Consider the following 9,367-nt stretch of genomic DNA (forward strand, 5'->3'; position numbering starts at 1 on the left):
TATTAAATGGGTTAATTTAAAAAAAAAAAGTTAAATATAAAGATTAAAATATTTGAGAACTTTGAATTTATAAGAAAATAAGAAAAATAATAAATTATTATAATGAAAATGTTTTATATCTTTTAAATTTAAATAAATAATAAGCTTTACTTTTGAAATTAAAAGGTAAGTTCATTAATGAAATTGATATCTATTTATTACTACATTTGTTGCACTTATTATATTAAAATATTATGTAGAATTTAATAAAATAGAAAAACTCATAAAATGACATATGAAAAAAAATTAATTCAAAATAACTATAAAATGACATTTGACAGATTGATTGAGAGTGTGACAAGTGACAAAAAAACCTTCATTTATTAGAGAGGATTTGAATTTATTTGAATTTTTGTTGTAAAAGTAAAGTATTTTTTTTCTTATTTGTTGCAGCTTGCAAAATATATAAATAAATCAAAAACACATGCAGGCCAAGGGCTGACCCGACCCCGCCCCATATACCGGCAATTGGGTCTCACCACTCACCCAGAACCCGAATTTTGACCAAACACGATCAGATAAAAAGAAGGGACAAAACTATAAATTTGGTCCCTATGGTATTCAAAAAACTTTGATTACGATCCAAAAAGTTTTCAACTTGCATGGAAGGTCCAAAATTAAGGTTTTTCTGGGTTTTTAGTCCAAAAAAACTTAAAAATACGGTTATGCCCTTTTGATTTCTTTTTTCTTTTTTCTATAAGTATTTTAATGCCATTTTGATTAAAAAAAATCCACCCCACCCCGACCGTACTCTCCCTCTCTCTCTCTCTCTTTCATTTATCGAATCCGAAAAAAAAACCCAAATTTTTTACTACTTGGCTACCAGATTATACGGACTGGTTTGTTAGAATCTCGCTCAACGACATGAATGAAATCATCATAATGTGTAACAGGTTACAGTCATGATAAGTCCTCTGTAAATTCCCTCGTGAGTTAATTCCACCTTGCATCTCCTTAAGTATAAACATCTTGTTTGATTACTTCCTATATTTTTGTGTCTCACAAGATTTTCTACGTCAAAGATGATCTTGATAATCCTGTTTGATTACAACTTGAGAGGCGTAATGTACAAGTTGGGTTATCTTTACTATAAAGATGAGAACTGACTTTTTTTTTTCCTTGTTTTGGGATGATAGAAATAAGAGATCAAGTGTTTGATGAGGACAAAAATAAGGTTATGATCATAGTCGTATGCTACGATCCTGAGAAGATCAGAGACAGGCTTTTTGCAAAGGTGGGAAAGCAATACAGAGCATTGAGATCCTCGAGAACAAACCGGAAACACCGGAAAAACTAGCTCGTCAATAAACTGAAACCCACAGAACCTGAGAAGGCCGACGATGATCGAGAAAAAACCAGAACCCAAGCCTCCTCCAGTTGTTCTGGTGTCGGCGCCGACACCTGTTGAAAAGCCTAAAGTGGATCCTCGCAAAGCCGATCCCCCAAAAAGCCGATCCACCAAAACGGGATCCACCGAAAAAAACAAGATCCAGTTCCAGTTCCGGCTTTGATGCCACCTGTTGTTGTCCCACAGTCGAAGCTGCTGAAGATGCCTGAACCGATGCATGGATACCCGCAGCCCTTCTGTCAACCGTAGTTTCCTGTTTCAGTGTGTTACCAAGAGTTCTATGAAGGTCCCAGCTGTTCTAGCGAGAACGGTGGCGTCTCCTCAAGGTTGACCGGTGATGGTTATGGTGGTACTTTATTTTTCTGAAATAGGAAAGAGAAATATATGTAATATAGTAGAGAGAGAGGGGGGGGGAGGGATAATACATTTCTTTTCTTTTTATTTTTAAGTTAAAATGGTATCAAAATAATTGTAAAAATAAAAAAATAAATAAATAAAATGGTATAATTGTCTTTCAATGTTTTTTTTTGGACTAAAAACCTAGAAAAACCTTGAAGGTGACCCCAATTTTTGCAAACCACAATCACCAAATTTGCAGTTTTGTCAAAAAAAGGAGGTCGAACTGATGATTTCTTCGTTTCTCTTGTAACGACGAATCCAGTTGAAGCTCGAAGTTGAAGATGATTATGGTGCTTAGAGCGAAACCAAAAAACCTTGCTTGTTTTATCGACTCACTACCTCTTAACAATTTCAAAGGTACATTAGAAACTCATCCCCCTATCCTTTCATTCGCAAATCCTTCATCATTTTTAAAATCAGGCAACAGAATATTTACCCCCAAAACGATTTCAGCTCGTTCTCATTCAACGTCTTCTTCTAATCGACAACCAATGTTTAATCATCCTCGATATATGAGTGAGAAAATTATTAGCCTCGATGATGCCCTCCAACTGTTTGATGAAATGATACAGAGGCAACCTCTGCCGTCAGTTATTGAATTCAACCAGCTGTTACAAGTTGTTACCAAGATAAAACACTATTCTTGTTCCATTGAGCTTTTTCAACGAATGAATGCTCTTTGTGTACCTGTGGATGCCTAAACTATTAGCATTGTGATCAAGTGTTGCTGCCAAATGCACGGCACGAGTGAAGGATTTGTAGTCTTAGGCTATGGCTTCAAATGCAATATAACCGAATGTATGTACCTTTAGCACACTCTTAAATGGGCTCATCCTAGAAGATAGTGTCCTCAAGGCAAAAAGATTATTTAAGAAGCTAATCAAAGAGGAACTCTGTGAACCTGATGCAATTATGTACACCACTATGATTAAAGGGCTTTGCAAATTCGGCAATAATGATACTGCCATTGCATTGCTTAAGGTAATGGAGGGAAGAGGTTGTAAACCAGATGTGGGCACATATAGCATCATCATTGATAGTCTTTTCAAGGACAAAATGGTAGATGATGCTTTAAACCTCTTCAAAGAAATGGTCTTCCACAAAGGCATCCTACCTAATGTTGTAACTTACACATCTTTGATTCATGGCCTTTGTAACTTATGTCGTTGGGATGAGGTCTCTAAATTGCTGAAAGAAATGGAGGACAAAAAGATTTCCCTAAATGTTCATACCTATAGCTGGCCCTGTCGAAAATACCCGATACCCGAATTACTCGCCTGATGTTTTCGGGTATCGGGTAAAAGTTTTCGGGTAATTGGGTAACCCGAATTTTTTCAGGCCGGGTAAAGGGTACGTTTGTTGGGTTTCGGGTATACCCGAATTACCCGAATTATTAATTTTTTTTTTCGTAGAGCTTGTACTCTGTAGCAGGTATTTGATTACGCTTAAACCAACTATCATTATTGTAAAACATGAATCTCTTTTATTATGACAATATGACACTAGCAATATTACAAGTAATTATTTATATATCATCATGTTCTTTAAAACTTAATTGTTTTCTAGATTATAGTTGTTATTGCAACTAACAAACTCATTATCTTGACGAAACTTTAAAATATGGCAAAACTTATGGCTACAATTATCTTAAACATTTTAAACTTTTAAATTAAGATATTTAAGTATTTGTTTTTTAACATCTTATTAGATTAGATTAAGTTGTTAAAAAATTACTTGATATCTCAAGTATTATTGACTAAAAAATCTCAATGTTCAAAGCTTGAGTAACTTCATTTATGCCTCGTTTGTTTATATAAACAATACTAATAAAGCACGACGTATTTATTTCATTAAATTTATTTTCAGGTGAAATTCAAAATATATATATATATATATATATATATATATATATATATATATATATATATATATATATATATATATATTCGGGGTAATACCCGAATTACCCAACCCCAACCCGATACTCGAATTACCCAAACCCGAATTACCCGAATTTAATTTGGGTCGGGTAACGAATATTTTCTTTAACATGAAAAACCCGAATTACCCGACCCAAATCACCCGAAACCCGAAAAAATTACCCGATCAACACCCCTACCTATAGCATATTAGTTGATGCATTTTGCAAGGAAGGGAAGGTGGAGGATGCAAATTGTATTATCAACTTAACGATTGAAAGAGGGAAGGTTCCTGATGTAGTGACTTAGAGTTCGCTTATTGATGGGTATTGTTTGCAAGGTGAAATGAGCAAAGCAAATAAAGTTTTAAATTTGATGGGGTCTCAAGGTCTGGTCCCTGATGTTGTTACGTATAGTAGTTTATTGAATGGGTATTGCAAGAAACTGAAGATAGAAGAAGCCATGGATTTGTTTCATGAAAAAACTAAAAAAGGTATGCAACCGAATGTGATCACTTACAACACACTGTTACATGGATTGTTTCAAGCTGGACGTTGTGAAGCTGCATGCGAACTCTTTAATGAGATGCGGACAAACAAATTGATGCCAAATGAAAGCACTTACACAATAGTCTTGAATGGTCTATGCAACAACAACCAAGTGGATGAAGCATTATCTTTGTTTCATTTGATGGGTGACAATAAGCTAAATTCGGATATTTTTGTATACAATATACTCATTGATGGTGCAAGTAAAAGTAGGAAGTTTGATATTGCAAAGAAGCTTTTCATTGACTTACACGTTAGAGGTTTGCTACCTAATGTTTGGACATACAGTGTGATGATCAGTGGTTTTTGTCGGGAAGGTTTAGTGAGTAAAGCAAAAGAGTTGTTTTCTAAGATGGAAGACAGAGGCTGCCAGCCGGATAGTGTGAATTACAATGTTCTTCTCCAAGGAATTTTAAAGTATGTTCATCATGATTCTGTTGAGATGCTTTTACTGGAAACGGAAGGAAAAGGTTTCTCACTTGATGCTACAACTGTATCAATGTTACTTGATCATATAAAAGCTAGATCTTTAGATGCTTCTTTGCTTAAGGTGATTGGTATGCTTGTGCCAAAGGAATAAGTGGATGCTCATTGTTTTAATGTGTAGATGTCATCTTGGTTTTCTAAAAGGTGTGGTTTTGGTCATCTTTGGTCTGCAAGTTTGTTATCCTTTAGTTATTTCTGTTTGCCAAAATCAAGTTCACCATTATTATGGCTTGTTCTTCCGGATTTCTTTTTACTTTTTTCATCTTTGCCACATTGTCATTTATGTTCAACTTTACATTAAAATATGCAGCCAGTTTATGTTACTTTTTTATATCTACTCAATACTTATTTAGTATCAATAACTGTTTCTCGAAATGAAAAGCCTACAGAACCATAAGGTCAAAACAAAATAAGCATTTGGTGTTCTAAATAATTTTCATATTCGTATTGGTCATTTAAACATACGTAATAAAATGTATTTAATTCTTTTGCATAAAAAAAATACAATATTCCATTGTGAGACGTCAAATTAGTTGCACTTATCATTCTTTCTATTTGCAAAATTTGAAGTAAATCCTTTTCATTTGTATCCACCGAACAGGTTTAAGTATGAAGTTTACATACAAGATAACATAAAACCACTTTTTGGTATTCCCATAACAATATGAATCCTCTGTTTTTGTAAGTTCTAAATAACCATTTTGCAAGATCAAACTGTTGGTTCTGGGATCATATTGACAACAAGGAAATGGTTCAACTTACTTGCAGTGGTAACTTTTGAATGTTAATCTTAAGAAAAGAACGGAGTCCCATATATCCTTGACAGCTACATGTTGTTCAGCTATTTATCCTTAAGGTGGCGTTTGACTGGACAAAACACAGCAATGTTCTCTCGAATAGCATTTGGCATAGGATAAGAACAACAAAAAAAATTTTACCAAGTCAATGGGACTATTTTGTTAGATTTTAGTCCCACCCAAAATGGTGGAACTGGATGGAACAAAATATATTTGACAAAAATGCCCCCATCTCTCGTCTCTCTCGTTTCTTCCATGGTTCATCACTAAATATAATAGATTTTGAAAAACAAAGTTCCTTAATCCTCTACCTCTCACAATGGAAACCAAATCCAACTCCTATATATATATATATATATATATATATATATATATATATATATATATATTAAAAGAGAAACCTGATCACATCATCTTCAACAATCAACAATCAACAATCATTGATTGGTTATTTTTATATAGTTTTCAACCCTTGGATGAATTCGATGATGTCATCCTCACAAAAAAATTCAAACGCCTCTTCTTTTGAAAAATGCGTACGCGAATCCATAACGTCTCCACATTACACAATGAAACCACCATCAAACCACATCCCTCTCTTCATACTTCGGAAGCCATTTCTTATGCGAATCCGTAACGCCATCCTCCTTACGGCCATTCAAAGTTTCTGATTCCATTAGTAACCTAAAATCACAGAAACCTTAAACCGGTCATGTCTTCTCTGCCGACGAATCATTGCTTGGAACTCTATCATTTATCGATTCAACTTGTATAACATCGATTCATCCATCACTTTCATTGTAACACTAGTGTTTCTATCCTAGGCATTAATATTAAGGTGATAGTCTAGGTTAAACTTTGTAACTCATTTTGAAGAAATGAAAAAGGAATTATGTGAATTCTATGTGTTTTATGTGTTTTATGCTTAATTACTAGGAGTTAATTAATTAAGAATAAAAATAAGCGTCAAAATTAAATTTTAGATAAAGCTGATATCTATTAAGAAAGTTGTAGTGGTCGTGACAAGGATTACGGATATATAAAGAATGCCGAAATCCGAGTTATAATGAAGAAGTTATGACCTGTCGAAGTTTCACGACAAAACCGGCTCGGTGCTGAATGTCGTAAAAAGTGAGTTTTCGATAAACTACTTTTTAGCCTTAGTGATCTAAACGAAACTCGTAGTGTTCGTTAAACCGAGAAGTTCGATAAAAAAAACGCCCAAATCTGACTTCGTATGAGGAAGTTATGATTTTTCGAAGTTTCAGCTTAGCAGTAGACAGCTAAAAACTCGAATTTTAGATCGAGTGATTTTTAGCCAACACGATCTAAACGAGAATCAAAGGTCTCGTAAATAGTAGCACAACGGTAAAAAGTCTGACGAAAACGGACGTCGGATGAAGAAGTTATGAATTTTTAACGGATTTCCTGTCCCGGTCTGTTAAAAATAATAATACAAAAATTAAAATCAAAATTAGCCGACGAAGTCTAAACGGAAGTTGTAGAGCGTAATTTTACCTACGCGTGCATATAAAGAACGTCAAAAACGGAGCTCTATGCGAAAGTTATGGATTTTAGAAGTTTTTGCACAAAAACCGAGAAAATTCGCATAGTCACGTTTTGCCACGTCACCCTCACTTAGAAGGTGCCACGTGTCCGAAATTGGTGAGTCAGGCGAGCCACGTGTCCGAGCTGCTGAGTCATCCGAGCACCTGACCTGATCCGAAGTGGTCCAGTAGCGGTGCGACACGTACCCTCTTGCACGAGACCGAACCCTCGCAAGCTGCCACAACCCCCTACTTCGGACCTAGGCTTCGGTCCAATCACAAGAAGCCAGCAGCCACTTCGCATGTGCGAGCCATGTGCGAGCCATCCCTTGCGAGCTTCGGATCTACGACGCGTGGCTTCTTCTCAGCGGTTGGATCAGGAGGCTCGCTCCTATAAATAGGAGGGTGCGAGACCTCCCGGGTATACTTTGGAAAATTGTCTATTTTAGCCCCTAAACTCATATTTCTTTCATATTAACATCCCCCGAAGCCCCGGTATCAATTATAAGCCCCGGAATACGCCACGAAGTGCCCGTGAAGCCCGGAAAATTTATCTTTTCGGTTTTATTAGAAACGATCGTTTTAGGAAACGAATTGCTGCCCGATTTTCATTAAATCAAGTGAGTGTGTAGTTACTTTCAATTTACACATAGATATGAAGTATTTACCTTAAAATACGTGTTATGTGTAAATATGTTAATTGTTTATTTGAGGTGACTGTTGAATTGATGTTTTATACAAGTTTTAAACTGTATATGTATTTTATCTACAAATATGTTGGGTAGAACATGGGTAGACAAAATAGTCGGTGGGTGTTAAAATGATGAGAGGCCTCGGTGTCGGTGTCGGTGTCGGTTTCGCTGTCGGTGTTGTTATTTGTGTTGTTGTAGTCGTCTAGCGGAGTATAGATGACGATCACGGACCTTTCTAGACAGTCCAGTGGTACACTAGCAAGTTCGCAACTTGTAGGTGTTGATGAACTAAATGTTCATTGGTGTACTCCAATCCCCCTCATGGTTGCCTTTAGGACATGTATGGCTGAGGAGTCCCCTTAGCAGTAGTGTCCAACCCGATGATATTCCTTAGGATAAGTCCCTTGTGTTAGGTGTTTAGGGACGTAAAGTGAGGACAACAGGAATGAGTAATCAGGGTTATTGTTGATTGGTGAACTTAATAAGTTATTATTATTGTGGGTTGAAAACCCTATATGCTCACCAGGCTCCCAAGCCTGACCCACTCAGCTTTTTATGATTACATGTAGTGGACCCCGAGCATAGTCGGAGGACGATGAGAGATTTTTGGATTATAGGCCAATAGTTGTAAATAACTGTTGAAAGGCTTATAATGTCTTGTTTATGCTTTTGATCTGTATCGGAACATGACATCCTGAGGTTTTCATATATATATATGGGAAATATATCCCTTCTTAAAGAAGGGTTTTGATAAACATTATCATGTTTTATATTGGGGACCTATTCCGCAATATCTTTTGAAAAGATTTCTCTGATTTTATTTTAAAAAGCATAAATTAAATCGGTCTTTTCTGACCGAGAAATTAGGGGATGTCACAGTTGGTATCAGAGCATTAGTTTAAGCGAACTAAGAAATTGTAGAATTTCTAGACTTAAACTTAGGATGCTAAGTGATAATTGTGAGATGAGTGTCTTCCATAATTTAGACACGAGCACTAGTTTATTTTAGGAAAGGTGCCTAAAATGCCTTTATGTGCTAAATGCTATATGTTGCCATATATGCCATTATTTGTTCGGATCTATGGTCTGTTGCCGACCGGATCTGGAAACCTTATGTGTGTAGGATTCTAAGCGTATGATTACGAGATTAGAACTAACATGTAAACGTTTCGGAGTGATAAGGGAATTGACATGTCTAACAAGGATGAAGACCTAAATTCGCCTTATTCGGTATATAGATTGTAATGGCAAAAACTAGAAGTGGAGCGGGAAATGCAAACAGAAACCAACAACCTCAACCTCAAGTGGTGGAACAGGTGCCGATAGTAGGAGCTGCACCCGAACCTATCACCATGGCTGGAGTACGAACTATGATTCAGACCATGATTGCTGAACAAAAGGAGGAGTTGAGGCAAATGTTGCTGAACAACAGGGATGAACCTTCAGTTCCTGTTGAACAACGTGAACTAAATGACGATCGATCTGAAGAAGGGAACAACAGCAGATCGGTTGGTCATAGTGAACCGCTTGTGGTTGGGAGGAATAACCACGAGGGCAGAGTGGAGAGAAATGGGTGCAAGTATAAGGACTTT

The 9,367-nt window shown here is 36.2% G+C and overlaps 1 pseudogene; it reads left to right on the forward strand.

The window, feature by feature from the left end:
- The first annotated feature begins 2,298 nt into the window (after nt 1-2,298).
- On the forward strand, nt 2,299-4,833 carry LOC145163078 (uncharacterized; annotated as a pseudogene).
- The last annotated feature ends 4,534 nt before the right edge of the window (nt 4,834-9,367 follow it).

Source organism: Lactuca virosa, chromosome 3 (assembly GCF_052849685.1).
Source record: "Lactuca virosa cultivar CGN04683 chromosome 3, Lactuca_virosa_CGN04683_v6, whole genome shotgun sequence".
Classification (NCBI taxonomy): domain Eukaryota; kingdom Viridiplantae; phylum Streptophyta; class Magnoliopsida; order Asterales; family Asteraceae; genus Lactuca; species Lactuca virosa.